This window comes from Dama dama, chromosome 22 (genome assembly GCF_033118175.1).
Source record: "Dama dama isolate Ldn47 chromosome 22, ASM3311817v1, whole genome shotgun sequence".
NCBI classification, from domain to species: domain Eukaryota; kingdom Metazoa; phylum Chordata; class Mammalia; order Artiodactyla; family Cervidae; genus Dama; species Dama dama.
The window spans coordinates 35,254,439-35,276,014 of NC_083702.1; the positions used below are offsets into that span (position 1 = coordinate 35,254,439).

The window sequence follows — 21,576 nt, forward strand, 5'->3', positions numbered from 1 at the left end:
ATTCATGGGGTCGCAAAGAGTCGGACATGACTGAGCGACTGGACTGAACTGAACTGAAGAGCTCCTTGTAAATTATGGACATTAAAATCTTACCACATATGTTTTGCAAGTATTGCAAATGTTTTCCCATTTTGTAGGTTGCCTTTTCACTTTGTTAACTTCCTTTATTGTACAGAGCTTTTTAGTTTTTTGTCCTCCCACTAGTCTATTTTTGCTTTTGTTGCCTGTGATTTTGGTGCCATATCCAAGAAATTGTTGCCAAGCCTAATGTCATGAAGCTTCCAGTATGTTACCCTCTGAGAATTTTACAGTTTCAGGTCTTACATTTAAGTCTTTAATCCATTTTGAGTTGATTTTTGTGAATTTTGTGAGGTGAGAGTCCAATTTCATTTATTTACTTGTGGATATATTGTATATTTTTAAAATCACAAAGTGTGATGCCACCAGCTTTATTCTTTTTTCTCAAGGTTTTTTTTGAGGGGGGACTATTTGTGGTTATTTGCAATTCCATATGAATTTTAAAATTGTTTTCTCCATTTCTGTAAAAAATGTCATCGAAATTTTGATAGGGATTGCATTGAACCTACAGATTACTTTTGATAGATTGGACATTTCAACAGTACTAACCTATCTGTACCTGAGCATGGAGTCTTTCCATTTGTGTACTCTTTAATTTCTTTCATCCAAGTCTTGCTTTCAGTTTACAAGTCTTCCACCTGCTTGGTTAACTTAATTCCTAAGTATTTCATTCTTTAATGCTATTGTAAATGGGATTGTTTTCTTAATTTCTTTTAATGGATGTTTTGTCAATAGTGTATAAATATCTGATTTTTGTGTGTTGGTTTTGTATCCTGCTTTGCTGAATTTGTTAGTTGTAACATTTTGTGTGTGTGTGGATGCATTTCTACATATAAGGTAGTAACAAATGCAGACAGATAATTTTACTTCTTTCTTCCTCATTTGGATACCTTTTCTTTCTTTTTCTTGCCTAATTGCTCTGGCTAGGAATTCCAGTACTATGTTGAATAGAAGTGGCAGGAGTGAGAATCCTTGCCTTATTCTCAATCTTAGAACAAAAGCTTTCAACTTTTCACTTTTGAAGATGATGATAGTTGGTGGCTTTTCATATGTGGCCTTTATAAGTTGAGTTAATTTTCTGTATTCCTCATCTGTTGAGAGTATTTATTATGAAAAGGCATTGAATTTTGTCAGATGCTTTTTTACATTGATGAGATCATGTGATTTTTATCCTTCACTCGGATATGTGGGATGTTGTATTAATTGGTTTTTGTATTTTGAATCATCCTTGTATCCCAGGGGTAGATTGCACTTGGTCATAGTATATGATCCTTTTAATGTTTTTGAATTTAGATTGCCTGTATATTATTTAGGATTTTTGCATCTATATTCTTCAGGATATTGACCTATAATTTTCTTATACTATGCTTGTCTGGCTTTGGTATCAGAGTAATTCTGGCCTCAAAATATAGATATTTATTGCTGTAAACAATCCCCTTAGTACTAAGTTTGTTGGTCCATAAATTTTGATTCGTTGTGTTTTCTATTTTGTCTCAAGATATTTTCTAATTTCCCTTTTGCTTTTTGACCCACTGGTTGCTCAAGAATATTCTGTTTAACTCCTGCATATTTCAGCCTTAAATTTGATAAAACTTTTTGGTTATTTAATATTTGATCTATCCTGGACAGTGTTTTATGTACACTTGAGAAGAATATATATTCTACTGTTGTTGAGTGGAACGTTCTCTGTATATATATGTCTTTAGATCCATTTGGTCTGTGGTGTTGTCCAAATCCTTTGTTTCCTAGTCTACTCCGAATGATCCATCCATTGTTTAAAGTGGGGTATGGCTGTTCCCTGTCATTATTGTATTGCTGTTTGTGTTTCTCTTCAGTTCTGTCAGTGTTTGCTTCATATATTTAGATATTATGATTTTGAGTGCATGTATATTTATAATTGTTGTGTCTTCCTGGGGAATTTTACCCATTATCATTATCTCATGACACTGACTCTAAAAATATTGACAGATGATTAGACATGTAATATGTAAAATACTTGTCATATTTTATTATTTACTGCCTAACCCACGTTTACAATTAACCAGCCAATTACCATTCTCAAATATAGGTAAGAGGCTTCTGCTATGAAGCTCTGGCTTTGGAGCTAAGAACTTCCTGGAAACTGGGTTTGAAAGTTGTTAAGTCATTAATAAAATTAAACATCTTAAGCATCTATTGTGTGTTTGGCCTGTCAGTATGTAGCTAGTCATTGATACCATGACAATGACTTCGGTCACTCAGGGAGAGGGTATAAATGAGTGGCATAGAGGATAGAGCCAGAAATTCACTAGTTAGCATCAGCCTGAAAAAGAACAGCCCACAATGATGACTAGTGGAGAATGACCATATGGATAGAAGAAGCTATGAAAAGTAGGATATAAAAAATCAGGAAAGAGTGTTTGCAAAAGAATGGTCAGCAGCACCAATGCTGTAGAGGCACCAAAGAAGATACAAGAGTAACTTGAGCATGAAGATGTGGGCCACCGAGCATGAGATTCTTGGGAAACTTGTTGGGAATATTTCACTGGTAAATGGAGGACAGGTTATAATGAATTCTGTGAGATGGATGGAATGAATTATAATTGTAGAAACTTGAACCATGTATAAATTTGATATTTTGCATATTTGAAAATATGTTTCACTCATAACTTCATTCTCTTCTACCATATTCTGTGGGATTATAGGTGATTTTATTATCTGGAGCCTTCCTTCTGTTTTTGGAATTTTCTGTAATGAAGGTATTTTGCCTTTGTAGTTGAGAAAGAAAGTGTCTAAAAGATATAATGTATCCAGAATGTTTCCAAAGGATACAACAATGTGCAGTAGCCTTATCTATCAATATGTTGGAATACAAAAAAATGTTTTCTAAACAAGTATTTCACAAATTGCTAAAACTTTCTGGGCTACAAAAGAACCTTTTCTTTGGAATTTCCTTTAATTTTACATGGAATAAGAAAAATTGTGTTTTGGAAAGTTCTGAAGCCTTGAGTAATCATAAGGGTCTCTGCTGAATCGTCTTTTGGCTTCTATAACCCACACACATGGAATCACTAACCTGTTCTAACCCTTGAATTTTACTTCTCCTTGTAGTTGTAGCAGAGTGACAGCAAATAGAGAGAATAGGTCCCTCACTTACCTAATGGGATTGAAAAAAAGAGATTGAAACTTTTGATCATCACTTCCTTTCTTGCATTATATATGAGTGTGGTGAGTGGGAAAGTGTTTACCTACCATGTGTTTAGTGCAAGACACTGTGATGAAGTCAGGATCTTTTTCTCTCCAATTTGTTTGTAAATATATATGTATATGTATATGTGTGTGTGTGTGTATGCATATATATATATATATGTGTGTGTGTGTGTTTATAGACCCTGAAGGAGCCCTGGCTAATTTCCTTTTTCCTGAAAGCTAGATTTGGTAGATAAAATGTAGCTTTGACATGCAAAACTAAATTTTAAAAGCAACATAAATCTTTACGGCAGCCTCTGGTGGCTCAGATGGTAAAGCATCTGCCTACAATATGGGAGACCTGGGTTCAGTCCCTGGGTCAGGAAGATCCTCTGGAGAAGGAAGTGGCAGCCCACTCCAGTACTCTTGCCTGGAAAATCCCGTGGACTGAGGAGCCTAGTAGGCTATAGTTCATGGGGTCTCAAAGAGTCAGACATGACTGATTGACTAAACTTTAGTTGAAAATGTCCAGGAGTGGTCATTTTTATAATACAGAGTAGAAAGTCTTGAAGCCTGGTTCATCCAGTTCCCTCCATTCTCCCTCACTAGCATGGTAGCCATTCGACAAATATTACTTCTGCCAAGAAACTGCATCCCAGCATCCATCCGTCATCACTGCTTAACTCAGCTGTTTATCATGTCAGCCTCTGAGGCTGTTCTCACTTCTCTTCTCCAATACCTGCATTTCTGCATTAAGGAGTAAAGTGGTGGTAGGGTGCGGGGGAGTCATCCTCATATGGTTAGGCTAGGGAGAGAAGAATGTTGCAAACGTTTATTTTTTTAATTGTATCCTTACAACAATAAACTGTGGAAAATTCTGAAAGAGATGGGAATACCAGACCACCTGACCTGCCTCTTGAGAAACCTGTATGCAGGTCAGGAAGCAACAGTTAGAACTGGACATGGAGCAACAGACTGGTTCCAAATCAGGAAAGGAGTACGTCAAGGCTGTATATTGTCACCCTGCTTATTTAACTTATATGCAGATACATCATGAGAAACGCCGGGCTGGAAGAAGCACAAGCTGGAATCAAGATTGCCGGAAGAAATATCAATAACCTCAGATATGCAGATGACACCACCCTTATGGCAGAAAGTGAAGAGGAACTAAAAAGCCTCTTGATGAAAGTGAAAGAGGAGAGTGAAAAAGTTGACTTAAAGCTTAACATTCAGAAAGCTAAGATCATGGCATCCAGTCCCATCACTTCATGGCAAATAGATGGGGTGTTCAAACAGTGGAAACAGTGTCAGACTTTATTTTTTGGGTACTCCAAAATCACTGCAGATAGTGACTGGAGCCATGAAATTAAAAGACACTTACTCCTTGGAAGGAAAGTTATGATCAACCTAGATAGCATATTAAAAAGCAGAGACAATACTTGGCCAACAAAGGTCCGTCTGGTCAAGGCTATGGTTTTTCCAGTGGTCATGTATGGATGTGAGAGTTGGACTGTGAAGAAAGCTGAGCGCTGAAAAATTGATGCTTTTGAACTGTGGTGTTGGAGAAGACTCTTGAGAGTCCCTTGGACTGCAAGGAGATCCAACCAGTCCATCCTAAAGGAGATCAGTCCTGGGTGTTCATTGGAAGGACTAATGCTGAAGCTGAACCTCCAGTACTTTGGCCACCTCATGTGAAGAGTTGACTCATTGGAAAAGACCCTGAGGCTGGGAGGGATTGGGGGCAGGAGGAGAAGGGGACGACAGAGGATGAGATGGTTGGATTGCATCACCGACTCGATGGACATGGGTTTGGGTAAACTCCGGGAGTTGGTGATGGACAGGGAGGCCTGGCGTGCTGGGATTCATGGGGTCACAAAGAGTCAGACACGACTGAGCGACTGAACTGAACTGAACAAATACACAAGTGCTTATCTTTGTGTTTGTTTTTTATCTCTCTGGTGAAGGGTGACATCTGGTGGCTGAAACAATAAGCCCCAATTCAAGAGATATAAAGCTTGAGGTATCTCATTTCTGCTGAAATTGTGTGCATATGTTCATGGTTGTCTTTTTTTTTTTTTTTTTTTGCAATGTCCCATGTACTCATTCTAAGTAAACCAGTGTCTTTGCCACCATGTTTAAATGCTGCCTCTTTTGTTACTCATCACCTATGTTCTTTATTCATGCTTGGCCTTAATTCAAGATCCAAAATATTTCCTTAACAGAATGTTTCTTAACAAGACTGTCTTCTTGATAATCTTTTATGTAATTAAAACCTAAAATTTTTCTATTAGTTTTAAGTTCTTAATTGTTAGTGATCATTCTAATAGAAAAACAATTTTACCTAATGGTTAAAGAAACTATCCACTGAAATTATGCTGTATGATTTATACTCCTAGCTTCTATTTATCCTTGAATCAACTCTCTATCCAATATTTAATTGGGTTGCTTCCTCAGAGATACTTATCCTTAACTTGTTTAGTCCAACAGTAAATGGCAACCAGAATATCAGTTTTATTTTCCAGTAGTTTTCATTGGTTTGGTTATTTTGCCTCACTTTGTTTAAAAAAAAAAAGGATTTGGGGCAACAAAAGCATATAACTTAAATATAAAAATTATTTTAAAATAAAAATGTGGCCAAAAGAGATAAAGGTATCTTTTTCTTAGAGTACAGATTGTTCTATTGTATCCCTAAATTTTCTCATTTATTTTTTAATAGGCAGTTGATAAATGTTATAGTGATCAATATAGTTACAATTAATGATAAGATAATTTTTGGTAGTTTTTCCCCATGATGAAAAAGAATGCTTCATAATCACAAGAAAATAAAAGGCAGTTTTGTTCAGGAGCCATGGTTTTCAGAATTTAGACCTACGTTCTTTCTCATGCCTTATAATCCTGAGTAGTGGGATTTTAAGAAGCAGAAGTGAATCCATTCCACATAATTATGCTTGCTTTGAAAGAACTTTCTGTGAGGCGAGGCTCTGTAGGATGACTTTTTAAAGCTTCTTGTCTGGAGAAGATGGATTTTATAATCCAGTATTGAATTTTTGCCTGTCACACACAGAATTATCAGCCTGTTATGTTCAGCAGAACTGTTACTCACCCCACAGGCATTTTTGCCGAGGTGTTTGGGGCTTCCCTGGTGGCGCAGACAGTAAAGAATCTGACTGCAGTGCGGGAGACCTGGGTTTGATTCCTGGGTCAGAAAGATGCCCTGGAAAAGGAAATGGCAACCCACTCCAGTATTCTTGCCTGGAGAATTCCATGGACAGAGGATCCTGGCAGGTTACAGTCCATGGGGTTACAAAGAGTTGGACCCAACTGAGCAACTAACACTTGGTGTGATACAGTAATTTGCATATTACTCTAAATATAGTAGAAAAGTATATTCTAGTGGGTAATATTTAACCTCTTTTGTAAATCAAGTAGGTATCTTTGAACTTCTCTTTTTTCCCAGAATTAGATTTTTATAGATAAGCAACTTCAATGTAACATCTAAAACAGTTAAGACTCAAAAAGAGTTTTTTTAACATATAGTTTACCAACAACTAGTTTTCAAGGTCAGTTGTGTATCACAAAATATCAAAACTATGGCGCAAAGAAAGCAATTAAGTCAAAAGCCAGACAATGCTTAATTACTTACTACATTTCTTGAACCATTAACCACTATTCTATTGATAATCTGGGCTTCCCTCATAGCTAGCTCAGTTGGTAAAGAATCCGCCTGCAATGCAGGAGACCCTGATTTGATTCCTTGGTTGGGAAGATCCCCTGGAGAAGGGATAGGCTACACACTCCAGTATTCTTGGGCTTCCCTGGTGGCTCAGCTGGTAAAGAGTCTGCCCGCAGTGCGGGAGACCTGGGTTCAATCCGGGGGTTGGGAAGATCCCTGGAGAAGGGAAAGGCTACCCACTCTCGTATTCTGGCCTGGAAAATTCCATGGACTGTATAGTCCATGGGGTTGTGAAGAGTCGGACACAACTGAGCAACTTTCAGTTTCACTTTTATTGATAATCTAAGACATCTTAATCTCTCAGATACACATGATATACTATTTTAATATATTAGTTTCTAGAGAAACAGTATTTCAATGTCATATAGTAATAAAGCAATATAGAAACGGTGTAATTGTTACAGAAAGAATGTACTAATTACTCAATATCTGCAAATATGTTTTACAGAGTATCAGTACCATGAAGATGATCTGTAAAGTACAAACAAATATACTATAGCATATATAGAAACATACATCCAGTTACTGTGTTTACAGAATTTTAAAATGAAACATGATAATATTTTAATCAGTATTGTTTCCTATCCTTATCAAAAATATTCACAGTTGAAACATTATTAGAAAATAATGTAAATATAAAGAGGGGGAAAAGTAGTTTATTTGCTACCATACCTCTTATGGCTATACTTTACATCATCGAGGTTATTTATCTTCCTTTTTATCATCTAGTTGGAGCCTACAAACTCTTTCTGTGGAGTGCCAAGCAGTAACTATTTTAGGCTTTCCTGGCCATGTGGTAAAACCACTCAGTTCCTACCTTGTAGCACATGGCAGCCATAAACAGTAGTAGGTAAATTAATGAACATGACTCTGTTTCAGAAAAACTTTATTTACAGAAACAAGCAGCAGGCCATACATAGCTTACTAATAATCCCTTGCAATATGATCATAGAGATAGCAGGTTGAAGCAGTATAAATATCTGACTTCTGACCAGCTTGGCTACTGCTGCTTTTACCATCAGTAAAGATTCTTTACAGTGATACAGTGCCTGACAAATCAATGCAGTAGGGTTTCCCAAACAGTGGATTTACTTGCAGACTTTTTTCCTTCTATTTTTTGAGGTATTTGGAAGTTTACGATATTTTGCCACTCCATAAATGGAGCATTTTGCAATGGCAGGATCTCTTTCATATTATTTTGCCAGCATTATAATCTTCCTACCTCAGGTGTAGGTTTGGGGAGTTTCACTGTGCTAGATTTCTGGGTTACTTTGATTTTGCCAACTGCTAAACCTTTAAGATGTCAACACTACAGGGTGCTAGATTTGGTTAGGTTTTTTCCTTTTCAGTTGTATCACTTGAGTTTTCAGAGTATGCTTTGGCTCTGTGTTACCCTTGGGATCCATCCTTCCTCATCAAGATGCTATGAAGTTAATATAGAGTTCTTGAGCTGGATTACCCACCTTTTCTTAAACCTCTGTCATTGTGCTTAGGAGAGGTGTGCATGTGTGCTAGGTCTTGTCTGACTCTGTGACCCTGTGGGCTGCTCCACTGTCCATGGGATTTTCCGGGCAGGAATACTGGAGTTGGCGGCCATTTCCTTCCCCAGGGGATCTTCCCTTGACTCAGGAATCAAACCCTTGTCTCCTGTATTGACAGGCAGGTTCTTTACCACTGGGCCACCAGGGAAGCTTAATAGAGATACAGACCAGATTTGAGCCAGGCTGAGGGAAGTGTACAGTTTGGTAGCAGTGGGCCAGGTGGACAGTAGAAAGGCATAGCAGTTATAATAAACTGAGATAATAAAAGTTTTGAACTATTAGCAGTGAAAATGTCAATCAATTGATTGAGAAATTTCAAAATAAAGTATTGGAAAACAAATGTCTGCTTCTAAAGGTGCCTTTTAAGTCTGGATAATCAGAGTTCAGGTAGGAGAGCTTGAGAAAAGAGGGTTTAATAAATATTTCAGTAAAAATTTACATGTAAAATTACAGCTGTCCCCATCATTATTAAAAATATTTTTTATTTAAAGAAATTCAACAAATAAATGAAAAATGCTTTAATGGTTTGATCTGACCTATATTTTACTTATAAATATGTTACAGATAAATGTACCAAAATATCTTGTTTCTCATCATCATATACTATTTTGATGCAGTATATATCTGTGTGTGTTTAGTTTAAATTTATATGCATGATACAGCAGCCTACAGCACATAAAGGAAACTTCCCATATCCCAGGAGAGCAAGTAACTAAATTATGGCCTTGGGAAACTTGAAAATTTTATATCTGGAAAACTTTTGGATTAGGAATTTTTCCACTGAGCTTGCTTCACTGAAAATATCTTTCCTCTCCGTTTGTAGCACTTTCTTTTAGTTCACTTCATCCATTTTTTTCTTGTGATGATTTACTAATTTATTTTCACATATAAAACTTCTAAATGTCTTATGGAAAACGTGTGGAAATATTTTGCTTGTTGTTGCTGCATTTTTCCTAAAAGGAAGTGGGAGAAATTTGAGTCATTAGCATACAACAATTCTACTGTGTCTGCATGCTTTTAGATTCACAGCAGGTTGTTCAAAATCATCTAGGTAAGGAACCTTGGAATGTTTATTCAAAACAAACTTCTGGCACTGTTTGTATAGAGAAGTATATCCCAAAGTCAAGTCCAAGGACTCATGGGAAATCATCAGGGCTTAGTCAAAAGTTCCCTTGGGATAGATGACTTTTTAGAAAGACGAACGATAAAAAAGAATTTGGAAATTGCTTCACTGGTATGAAGCAAAGAATTTTGAAAATATTTTCTGGCAGTTTTTATATTTACCTGTGTTTTTAATCCATAAAACACATGAATTTTTAATCCAGAGGAATCTCCAAATCTATTAAAAGGGTCTACAAAGATTTCATTAGTATGTGCAATGCCAGTTTCTTTACCACTCTTTGATTATTTAAAACAGGATTAGTAATATGAATATCAGCTGAGAGATTCTGATGATGTTTGAAATGCCAAGATTGTCCACATAATTAAATGGCATATGTACACACTTTGGCTGTATTCCAAACCCAGGGATTACGTGCCTACATTAATCCCATGTGTCTACAAAAGCTGTTAGGGTAAACATCTGGAATCTTTTACTACCAAAACTAAAATGTTAAAACCTAGTCAGTCAAAAGAGCTTCTTACCCACAGATGTCCTACAGAGAGCAATTTTTGTGTGTAATCTTATTTTAAAGCAGATGTGTTAGGAACTAAATATATCAGATGCTTCAGCCACCCTTGAAACGTGACTTTTTCTTTAAGGTAAAAATAAGGACAGGTTAAATGTTGCTGAAGAGTTCAGTTCAACCCCAAATGTTCTATAATGAGACAGACGGGATCAGTTGGAGATCAAATTCTTACTAAAACTGTGTGGCTCAGTTCCCAGGTGGCTACAGAATCTATTGGAACTCCTTTGATCAAAAGAATTTGGTATCTACTCACATAAATACTGAAGCTTAAGTAAAACTTGTGATCTTTCAGGTTGCAACAGAAAAACCACAAATTATTTATATCACTTTTTGGTTTTACAACATAAAACAGCAAGAATAGTGAGCTTTCCCATATTTTTTCCACTATGTTCCTAAGGTATGCTTTTAGTAAGTTATTATCTCACTCTTTCATCCTAAAGCATATTAAAATTTTTCAGAATACGAATGGTTTCTCTAGAAAAATCACATTATCCAGATTCTTATTTTAGAGGGAAAATGAATGACATGAAGGGTTGTTGGTTTTCTTATGATAGATATAATATGAAAGTTAATATTCCCATCCTCACAGAAATAAACTTAAAGAGTCATTAAGTATTGTTTTGTTTAAGCATATTTCTTTGTGGAGGTGAAAACTGTTTCTTTGCCTTTAATATGCAAACCTGCCTGGCCCATGAGGTGTTTGCAACCGTCCAGGTAAAGATTAACCACAAGGACTAGAGTCAGACTCAGTTCAAGTCCCAGCTCCAGGTACTAGCTGTATTGTATCAAGTTAATTAACCTTTTGGAATGCAGAGTTCCAAAGAATAGCAAGGAGAGCTAAGAAAGCCTTCCTCAGTGATCAATGCAAAGAAATAGAGGAAGACAATAGACAGGGAAAGACTAGAGATCTCTTCAAGAAAATTAGAGATACCAAGGGAACATTTCATGGAAAGATGGGCTCTTTAAAGGACAGAAATGGTATGGACCTGACAGAAGCAGAAGATATTAAGAAGAGGTGGCAAGCTTACACAGAAGAACTGTACAAAGAAGATCTTCACGACCCAGTTAATCACGATGGTATGATCACTCACCTAGAGCCAGACATGCTGGAATGTGAAGTCAAGTGAGCCTTAGGAAGCATCACTACGAACAAAGCTAGTGGAGGTGATGGAATTCCAGTTGAGCTATTTTAAATCCTGAAAGATGCTGCTGTGAAAGTGCTGCACTCAATATGTCAGCAAATTTGGAAAACTCAGCAGTGGCCACAGGACAGGAAAAGGTCAGTTTTCATTCCAATGCCAAAGAAAGGCAATGCCGAAGAATGCTCAAATGATCAGACAGTTGCACTCATCTCACACACTAGTAAAGTAATGCTCAAAATTCTCCAAGCCAGGCTTCAGCAATACGTGAACTGTGAACTTCCAGATGTTCAAGCTGGTTTTAGAAAAGGCAGAGGAACCAAAGATCAAATTGCCAATATCTGCTGAATCATCAAAAAAGCAAGAGTGTTCCAGAAAAACATCTATTTCTGCTTTATTGACTATGCCACAGCCTTTGACTGTGTGGATCACAATCAACTGTGGAAAATTCTTAGAGATGGGAATACCAGACCACCTGACCTGCCTCTTGAGAAACCTGTATGCAGGTCAGAAAGCAACAGTTAGAACAGGACATGGAACAACAGACTGGTTCCAAATAGGAAAAGGAGTACATCAAGGCTGTATATTGTCACCCTGCTTATTTAACTTACATGCAGAGTACCTCATGAGAAACGCTGGGCTGGATGAAGCACAAGCTGGAATCAAGATTGCCGGGAGAAATATCAATAACCTCAGATAATGCAGATGACACCACCCTTATGGCAGAAAGTGAAGAGGAACTAAAGGGCCTCTTGATGAAAGTGAGAGGAGAGTGAAAAAGTTGGCTTAAAGCTCAACACTCAGAAAACTAAGATCATGGCATCCAGTCCCATCACTTCATAGCAAATAGATGGGAAACAGTGGAAACAGTGTCAGACTTTATTTTTGGGGGCTCCAATTTCACTGCAGATGGTGATTGCAGCCATGAAATTAAAAGACACTTACTCCTTGGAAGGAAAGTTATGACCAACCTAGACAGCATATTAAAAAGCAGAGACATTACTTTGCCAGCAAACGTCCATCTAGTCAAGGCTATGGTTTTTCGAGTGGTCATGAATGGAAGAGTTGGACTGTGAAGAAAGCTGAACACAGAAGAATTGATGCTTTTGAACTGTGGTGTTGGAGAAGACTCTTGAGAGTCCCTTGGACTGCAAGGAGATCCAATCAGTCCATCCTAAAGGAGATCAGTCCTGGGTGTTCTTTGGAAGGACTGATGCTGAAGCTGAACCTCCAATACTTTGGCCACCTGATGCAAAGAGCTGACTCATTTGAAAAGACCCTGATACTGGGAAAGATTGAGGACAGGAGGAGAAGGGGACGACAGAGGATGAGATGGTTGGATGGCATCACCAACTCAATGGACATGGGTTTGGGTAGGCTCCTGGAGTTGGTGATGGACAGGGAGGCCTGGCATGCTGCAGTTCATGGGATTGTAAAGAGTTGGACACAACTGAGCGACTGAGCTGAACTGAATTAACCTTTCAAAGCCTCTACATTCTCACTTGTAAAATGAGCACGATAATAGCATTTCCTCAGTGGTTCTGAGTTCACAAGTGTCCTGGCATAGAGCAAGCTCTTGCCATCTGCTGGTGCCTCCTTACTACCACCACCTCATCAAGCAGGACCAGTAGGTACCTGGGGCTCACCTGGTGAAGTAGATAGGAAGGAAGAAGATGTTCCAAGCAGAGAATATTATACATGGTGGGACAGGGAGATTTGGTTGCCTCACAAAGAGAAAGTGTAGTTGAGGAAGGGGCTGGAGTGACATGGACAATGGTAGGAACGTGGACTTTATCCTAAACGTCAGTGAGGAACATTCATGGATTTGAGCATAAGAGGCCTAGGTGTATATTAAGAGTGAATGAATGAAGGAATCAATGAGGAAATGAACTAGGATGCTTTGGGATGCATTTTTTCTGAGAAAAAGCTAAAACGAGCTTGTCATGGTATCTTTTTTTTTTTTTTTTTTTTTGGCTGCACTGCACAGCTGCAGGGTCTTACTTACCTGACCAGGGATCAAACCCAGGATAGTATGCACAGAGTCTTAACCATTGGACCACCAGGGGAGTCTAGTGTCTGCTAGTTAGGCTGAGTTTGAACACTTATGATTAGAGGAATGAGGCATAGATGGCTTTATATATTCATCTTTTCAGTATTTCCTGTTTTTTCCCCCCTTCAATGAACATTTCTTTTGTTGTTGTTGTTAAAGAAATGTTAAATGTATGAAAAAACCTCTTTTACAACCCAGGTGATTTATTCTTAGCCAACTGTGAAAATAGGATTGGACTGTCATTAAACCATACAATTTATTAAGCAAGAGTAAAACTGGCAGACAGTCATGCCCACGCAAGAAGGGTCATTGCTTTGGTACAGCCAAGAGAAGTTCATTAACCTTACCTCTGAGAGTTAATAATTTTTATCAGTGGTATTGAACAATTGGGAAAATTCCCATTAAAGTTTATAGGGAAACACTGGAGTTATGTTCATGAATCTCAAAGACAGGATGAAGTTCATAGCGACTAATACACATAGAAGTTAAAACCAAACTGTTTCAATACAGAGAAGGTAAGAACAGTCTACAACAGACCAATTAAAACAACTCTAGCTTCTTGGTGAATCTGCTGTGTGGTTTTTAGTTAGATGGACTTTTAAAACAGTTCTTAATCCAGTATCACAAATTTTAATGGGTGTATTACATAGAAAAGATGTAATAAGTAATTTGCTGTATTTGAACCATGTCTCACCCTTATTTGACTTCACCTCCCCTTCCCCTCTGCTTTTTAATAAAGTTACAGGAAGTTGTGCAAAGTTTTCTGAATTTGAAGTGCAGACAGTAAATGCTGGAGGACCTGGCATTAGTTAGCCTATCAGAAAAAAATCATGAGTAATCTTCTAAGAGGATTGTTTGATCATTCCCACTCAAAAGTTTTACTTTTTGAAGTGGTAAGAGTGATGAATCCTAGGTAAGCATAGGGCTATTCCTTCCTGCCTCAGTGGACACATCTCCCATCCCCCTGCCTCAGCCCTTGGCCACTGTATTCATGGAAGCTGAGTATCCTGTCCTCGTGGTGTCAGAGCTGGAAAACAGATAGAGAAACCCGGACCCAGATGATCTCCAGGTCCTTTCAAGTGCAAGAGGTCCACATCCTTTTAAATGTGTGTAATTACTGCTAAAGAACGACCATAGTAAGCGAGATGCGTGTGCATGCATACTTAGTTGTGTCCGACTCTTTGCGACCCCTTGGACTATAGCTCACCAGGCTCCCCTGTCCATAAGATTTCCAAGGCAAGAATACTGGAGTGAGTAGCCACTTCCTTCTGCAAGGGATCTTCCCGACCCAGGGATCGAACCTGCGGCCCTGCCTCGGCAAGTGGATTCTTTACCACAGAGCCACCTGGGAAGCCCCAGGTAGGTGGAGACTGCCTAAAACAGAAGGTGGAGAACAGTTGTGCCTGGTGATGTAGCGTGTGTGTTTCAGTGAGCTCTGAATATCACTCTGGAGTAGAGCATATTAAAACCGACTAGTCAGGGAATAATGAAAAACAGTAGCCTAGCACTGTTGGGCCACCAGGGAAGCCCGTGTTTTCCTCAGAGTTTGTTAAATTCTCTTCTTTTCATTGGCAGGAAGGAAAAATAGGAAGCAAAGAAAGGCGAGAAACCATCTCAGCCTCTCAATTTAATATGGAGACCAAAATGTTCAGACAGTTGGTGCTGCTTTGTATATCTACATTTAACTTGGGTTATGTGAGGTGTCTTCAAAGGTTTCTGTGGTTTCCATGATATTCCTTCTTGTTTGTGTACCCACATTTTGACAAGAGTTAGAAACAACTGTCTTAATGAATTTTTAGTTCATTGGTGATAGAAACCATCTGAATATTCTTTGTAAATCATACCTCTGTGCAGCGCATGTTGGGGCCATCTATGACTCACTGTATAGATTCATCTCAAACCTTTTGACAAGGACTTCTCTTTTCTGAAGTGGAAAATTGTAACTGGGGAATAAATAGAAAATTATTTAGCAAAGATTAATGTCTTATTTTTTTATTAGACAACCAGCAGTCAGGTTAGCGTTGAACTGATAAGTTTAGCACAGTAAATGCAGGTAATTATTTTCAAAAGCGAATCTGTTTCAGCATCGACAGCCTTGCATGGGCAGTGGACCGCCCTGACTACTTCAGTGGGCTTCTCTACAACTTGCGGTGGTTGGTGGGGGTGGGAGGGAGCAGGGAGGTGTGCATGTACATGTCCATGAACGCAGACTGAGAGAGGGAAGCTGCATGCAGAGAAAGAGCTTCAGAAGAGTGGTCGTGTCCTAAAATCAAAAGCTAGCTCTAAAGGTCACCACTTTCCCAAGAGTCAGAGACTAAAGGAAAGTAATGGCCCAGCCAACCTCAATGAAAATTAAACCAGGCCCAACTCAATTCTTGACCTGAACTTGAGTGCCTGTGATGTGTGTATACTTAGGATCTCACTTGCTCTTTGGGATATTGTCTTTCTAACCTACATGTCTCCACCGTCACTTAACATACCAAGCCTGTGATTGTCTGTAAACAAGCCATACATAGTATTATATATGTGCTTGAGATGAACTCATGCCACATAATAAAAGTTTGCTGTCTGAATAATGTCTTCTCTACTGTTACACTTTTAGAGTGAAGCTTTTTTTCAGGATCAAAGTCTCAAAGGAGAGCTTCCTAACCCTTTTGGAAAGAGACCATTTTTTAAAAAGCAATGAAGACCACAAAGACAAATAAGCTAAAATATGTGGTTTTGACAGTTTCCTGAAAGCATTTACATTCTCCTTCAATTTTGAGCAGCCCAGATGCTGCATAATTACTTATGTGTTTTTTATACTTTGTGTTTAGAACTCCAGCTTCTGAGGCATGTTGGAGAGCTCAAAACTATAGAACCAGATACTTTTTTAAATATGTCTTCAACATACACTTTCATCATTGTTACCCAGGGCATGTTGGGGGGGAGAAAAATTACTTGTATAACCTACTCTTTAATTCCCAAAATTAATTTGGGAAAATAATTTAAAATGCTTTCTTCTTCAAAAGTTTTTGCTTTTTTTTTTTTTTTCTTTAAGCCCATTTAACAGGGAACATATTTAATTTGCTTCATTTCCAAGCAGATATAATTAGTGCTCAGTGAAGCCTCATCTCCCAGCACACAAAACTAGGACATTGCTTTGTCTCTTGCTGGTTTTATTTAATTTGACTTCAGTGTCTTCACAATGAATTTATTGACCTGATAAATTACTCCTTTGTTTTCAGAGACAAACCTTTCCTATCACTCAGGTCTCTGTTAGTTTTTTCTACTTAGAGATTTGTGGAACATTCACAGATGTTCATTCTTCCTATATGATTGTAGGTCTTCTTTTTTTCCATAGAAAATATTTATATTCTTCCAGTGTGTTTTGAGTTGTCTTTTCTTTTAAAAACTACGTTAATGGCACTTGGAGCGTGATGTATTGGAATCACAGGACTGGGAGGAACATCATAGGATTTCCTCATGACTGAGCTAGAAACAGGATCCAAGGCTGTGGGTTACCTGTGAGGTTCCTCCGCCAGTGAAATTGAGCCTACTGCTCAGGATCAGGCTCCAAAGGTCAGGAAGGGGACTTTCATAGCCTTTTCCAGAAGAATTAGCTTTGCTAAGTAGGCAGGTCAATCTCTGTTCCTTGGTTTTGTAGGCAGGTGTAAGTGGCCTTTTGATTCATCTGCTTATAGTTCCCTTGTGATAAATTGGGGGAGATGATAGGGGTCTGAATGGCGAGTTTTATGGTACATTCTATTAGGGCTGGCAGTTAGAGAACTGAAGATTAGAAACCTGAGTTCTTACTAAAACTCTTGAGCAGTTTAGTTAACCAGCTGTTTTGATGTGTTTTGTTTTGTTTTTGGTGGTAGGAGGGGGTGTTAACAAAGTCATCGTGATAACTGCCTTGCCTAACTTTATAAATGATCTAACACTATCAACACTATTCGAATCTTTTCAGGGTAAAAAAAGTATTATCTTGAGGTTTAATGATTCCCACACTGTGGTCAGTCGTTTAAAACATCATGGTCTGTAAACAGCAGTAGTAATTAATGATTTCCATGTCATCTGCTCCCGATTTTTTCTACTAGTATGATTTCGTGTCAGTGCTCTTAGCCTGTTACCTTCAAAGTAATCTTCCTGTGGCCTGAGAATTGAAAGGGTGCCTTTTGCTTTTACTTGCTGTTTAGTTCTTGAGTGGATTTATTTAGATAAAAGATTATACGTGCTCAGTTGTGTCTGCCTGCACCCCTACGAACTGCAGCCCGCCAGGCCCCTCTGAGAGTGGGATCTTCCAGGCAAGAATACTGGAGTCGGTTGCCGTTTTCCTCCTTTCCTTCAGGGGACCTTCCTGCCCCAGGGAGCGAATCCGTGTCTCCTGCATCCCTTGCATTGGCAGGTGGATTCTTTACCACTAAACCACCTGGGAAAAAACTATAACTACTGGCTTAATTTAGAGAAATCAACTAATTTGCCTAGATTTAATGAGTAACTATAAAAAGAAAAAAGAATATTTGTTATTTGTGTCTTTTCTGTATAACCACATGTTGCTGAATGTCTGATCCCGATGGTACCATGATTAACAAAAAGCATGGGAATCACATTGTATGTTTAAAATAATTTTATTTCATTGACTTTGATTATTCTCTCCACAAATTTGTGTTGGATTCATTTAAACAGTGGCCTTTTTGTTTTGTTTTTGGTAATAGTCACATTGTTTTTGTGTTTTTAGTTAATTTTGAATAATAACTTTAAACATATTAGTATTCTTACCTTTTTTTCAGCATTAAATGACATTTATTGTTCCATACATCTTGAGACTCAAAAAGGAATGCTAAATAGACAAGCAAAACTCTAAAACAATGAAGAGAGAGCTCACTTCTTTCCTAAGTGATTGGTACAGAAAACATGTGGTCATACAAAAGCAAAGGGGAAAGGACAGAAAGGAAAGGTCTCCAGCTGAGGGTCTATACAAGTAAGGGATATTTTCAAGCCAAAGATGGAATATTTAAAGACAGTACATTTTTTTTAATGTCAAATAACCCCATTTATGAATAGTATTCTTACTTTTTAAAAAGGAATTTAGCACATTGTTTCTCTCCATAATGTAAGATTTATGGTTCAGTAGCTAAGCACACCGGAGAAGGCAGTGGCACCCCACTCCTGGAAATGGCAATGGCACCCCACACCTTGCCTGGAAAATCCCATGGACGGAGGAGCCTGGTGGGCTGCAGTCCATGGGGTCGCTAAGAGTCGGACACGACTGAGCGACTTCACTTTCACTTTTCACTTTCATGCATTGGAGAAGGAAATGGCAACCCACTCCAGTGTTCTTGCCTGGAGAATCCCAGGGACGGGGGAGCCTGGTGGGCTGCCGTCTGTGGGGTCGCACAGAGTCGGACACGACTGAAGCGACTTAGCAGCAGCAGCAGCTAAGCACAAATGATTGGATAAAAAATTAGCAGCGGCAGCTCTTCCACTGGAGGCCTACATGCCGCCTCTGGGGCCGCCGCCATGTCTCTAGTAATCCCTGAGAAGTTCCAGCACATCTTGCGAGTACTCAACACCAACATCGATGGGCGGCGGGAAATTGCCTTTGCCATCACTGCAATTAAGGGTGTGGGGCGAGGATACGCTCATGTGGTGTTGAGGAAGGCGGACATCGACCTCACCAAGAGGGCAGGAGAGCTCACCGAGGATGAGGTGGAACGTGTGGTCACCATTATGCAGAATCCACGCCAATACAAGATCCCAGACTGGTTCTTAAATAGACAGAAGGATGTGAAGGACGGAAAATACAGCCAGGTCCTGGCCAACGGTCTAGACAACAAACTCCGTGAAGACCTGGAGCGACTGAAGAAGATTCGGGCCCACAGGGGGCTGCGCCACTTCTGGGGACTTCGCCTCAGAGGCCAGCGCACCAAGACCATAGGCCGAGCGGTCGCACTGTGGGTGTGTCCAAGAAGAAACGATGTGTGGGCCTTGTGTTAATAGTTTATGCAGTTAAAAAAAAAAAACTTAGCAGCTTCATTCTCTTAATCATTTTGCCACTATTAGGTAAATTTTGAACAGTGGGAAAATTTTCAAAAGGAGTCCAAATTTAGACTTCTACTAGCGCTTCAGCACCTACTAGTGCTGAAGACACCTCTTGACAGTGAAATCATCTGTCCTGTGTTACAAGGCAGAAACCTCCTTAGTCCCCTCCCCACCCCCTCCCCCCCAACCCCCGCCATCTGAGAGGAAACTCCTTAGCTCTTGAATCAATCCTTGATGCCCCTTTTATTAATGAGGTAACTGCTGACTCTTTATTGGACTTTGACTTTTCATTGTTTTCTGAGCACCAAATATATAGAACTAACAAGTGTATTTTATTTCATTTTTTAGACCATGATTAGCATAGTTTTATTCTGTATGATTTTTTCATAGTTATTGAAATTCATAGTTATTTCATATATTATAGAAATTTCATATTATTGCAAAATTTAATAATCTATCTTCTCTCCTGAATATATTGTTATCCATCACATTGAACACAAGCCATGAGTTTTTTTACATTAGTTTTCATATATACAGCTTTTAGAATATTTCATTGTTTAATTTATTCTTTAGAGAGTCATACAGTTGCTTCTTTGGGAATTCAGATTAATATTATGGATTTGTGGAAATTTAAGTAATCAGAACTGCATAAATCTCCTGGCTTTGACTTTGGGTGATTATATAATTTGAACAGTTATCTACTGGGTAATTCATTAATTAATGAGCATGCAGTGTGTTTACAGGATTAATAGTTTTGAAGAAGGGGGTATCCTGACTTCTAGTTTAAGCTATAAACAGAGTGTGTATATGTGTACATGGGCACTTGTGTGAATGTATGTGCATATGAATAATATAGATACATGTATATATACATAAATATATACACATACATACGTGTGTGTATACACATGTATGAATTCTCCAGACAAGAATACTGGAGTGGGTTGCCATTTCCTTCTCCAGGGGATCTTCCCAACCCAGGGATCGATCCCAGGTCTCCCGCACTGCAGGCATACTCTTTACCAACTGAGCCACCAGGGAAAGCGTCATACACATACACATGTGTTAAAATATAAATTGCTAGATCTAAAATACTAATTGTCTAGGTCAGTCTTAAAGTGAAAGTATAGGACAACCCAATATAAATGTGTACAGTAATTCTAAAGAGAAGCTGTTTAAGGGATAATTAGCATATACATGAGTGAGTTTTATAGCCTTATGTCTCCTCTCTGATGCTTCAGTGTGTTGGATCTGTCTTCTCAGCATGAGGTACAAATTTGTAGTTTTGTTGGATGCTCTAGAAAATACTTATTGCTCTTACAAATTCAAAATACCTAAAACATAATTAACTTTTCAGTTATGGCAGAATCACACTAAGATAATGAATTGCTAACTTTGCGGGTGTTTTGGCATTTTTAGAGTCTAGTTTTAAAAATGAGTTGAGGTATATGTTAATTCTATCCTGAAATAATCTTAAGTCAGAAAGGTCTGTTTGTCTTTTCCCTACCTAAAGAAGCTAAACATAGAAATTCAAGAACTTGCTGACTGAGAAAACAAATAATGTATTTGAAGGAACAGTTGGGTAAAGAGCATGTGTTGTATTTACTCTCTATTTTCCAGACTATGAAATGGGAAAGGATATTAACCACAGCCTGTCTATGGGTTTATTTATCTCCATAATCTTAAGTTATTCAGATAGGTAGTTCATAAACCAGAATCTGAAAATGGCTTGAAAAGTCTGTGCTGTTTACTTTTATCAGTTCCTTTGTTTTGATTTCATTAGATTCCTTACATTCTTTTTCTTAAAAACCCTCTTAGTTTGTAGGGTGGTGCTTGTGTTTCTTCTTGACTGGTGACATTTGGCCTATTTTGATTAATTTGTTTTTAGAGAGGGAGAAGCTTTGCTTATGTGATAAGGTGTTGAGAAAGAGCCGTGTCAGGAGAATTTTATCCTACGTTGATTTTTTTTGCCATTTCTGAACAACATTAGACATTTTTTGCAATTATTTTTCTGTCTACTCTTTCATAAGTGTGATTTACTTGCACATTTTGTTTCACTAATTATTTTAAAATTAATATTGCTAAAATTATTTAAATGAAATGTTTTATTTGGGAGTTCCCTGGTGGCCTAGTGGTTAGGATTCTGGGCTTTGAC

General features: G+C 38.3%; 1 protein-coding gene and 1 pseudogene across 2 annotated transcripts in view; both read left to right on the plus strand.

Moving 5' to 3' along the window:
* RASSF8 (Ras association domain family member 8) overlaps nucleotides 1–21,576 on the plus strand; it is a 129,933-nt gene that overhangs the window by 67,954 nt on the left and 40,403 nt on the right. The gene's annotated exons all lie outside the window — the stretch shown is intronic.
* On the plus strand, nucleotides 18,879–19,468 carry LOC133043307 (small ribosomal subunit protein uS13-like; annotated as a pseudogene).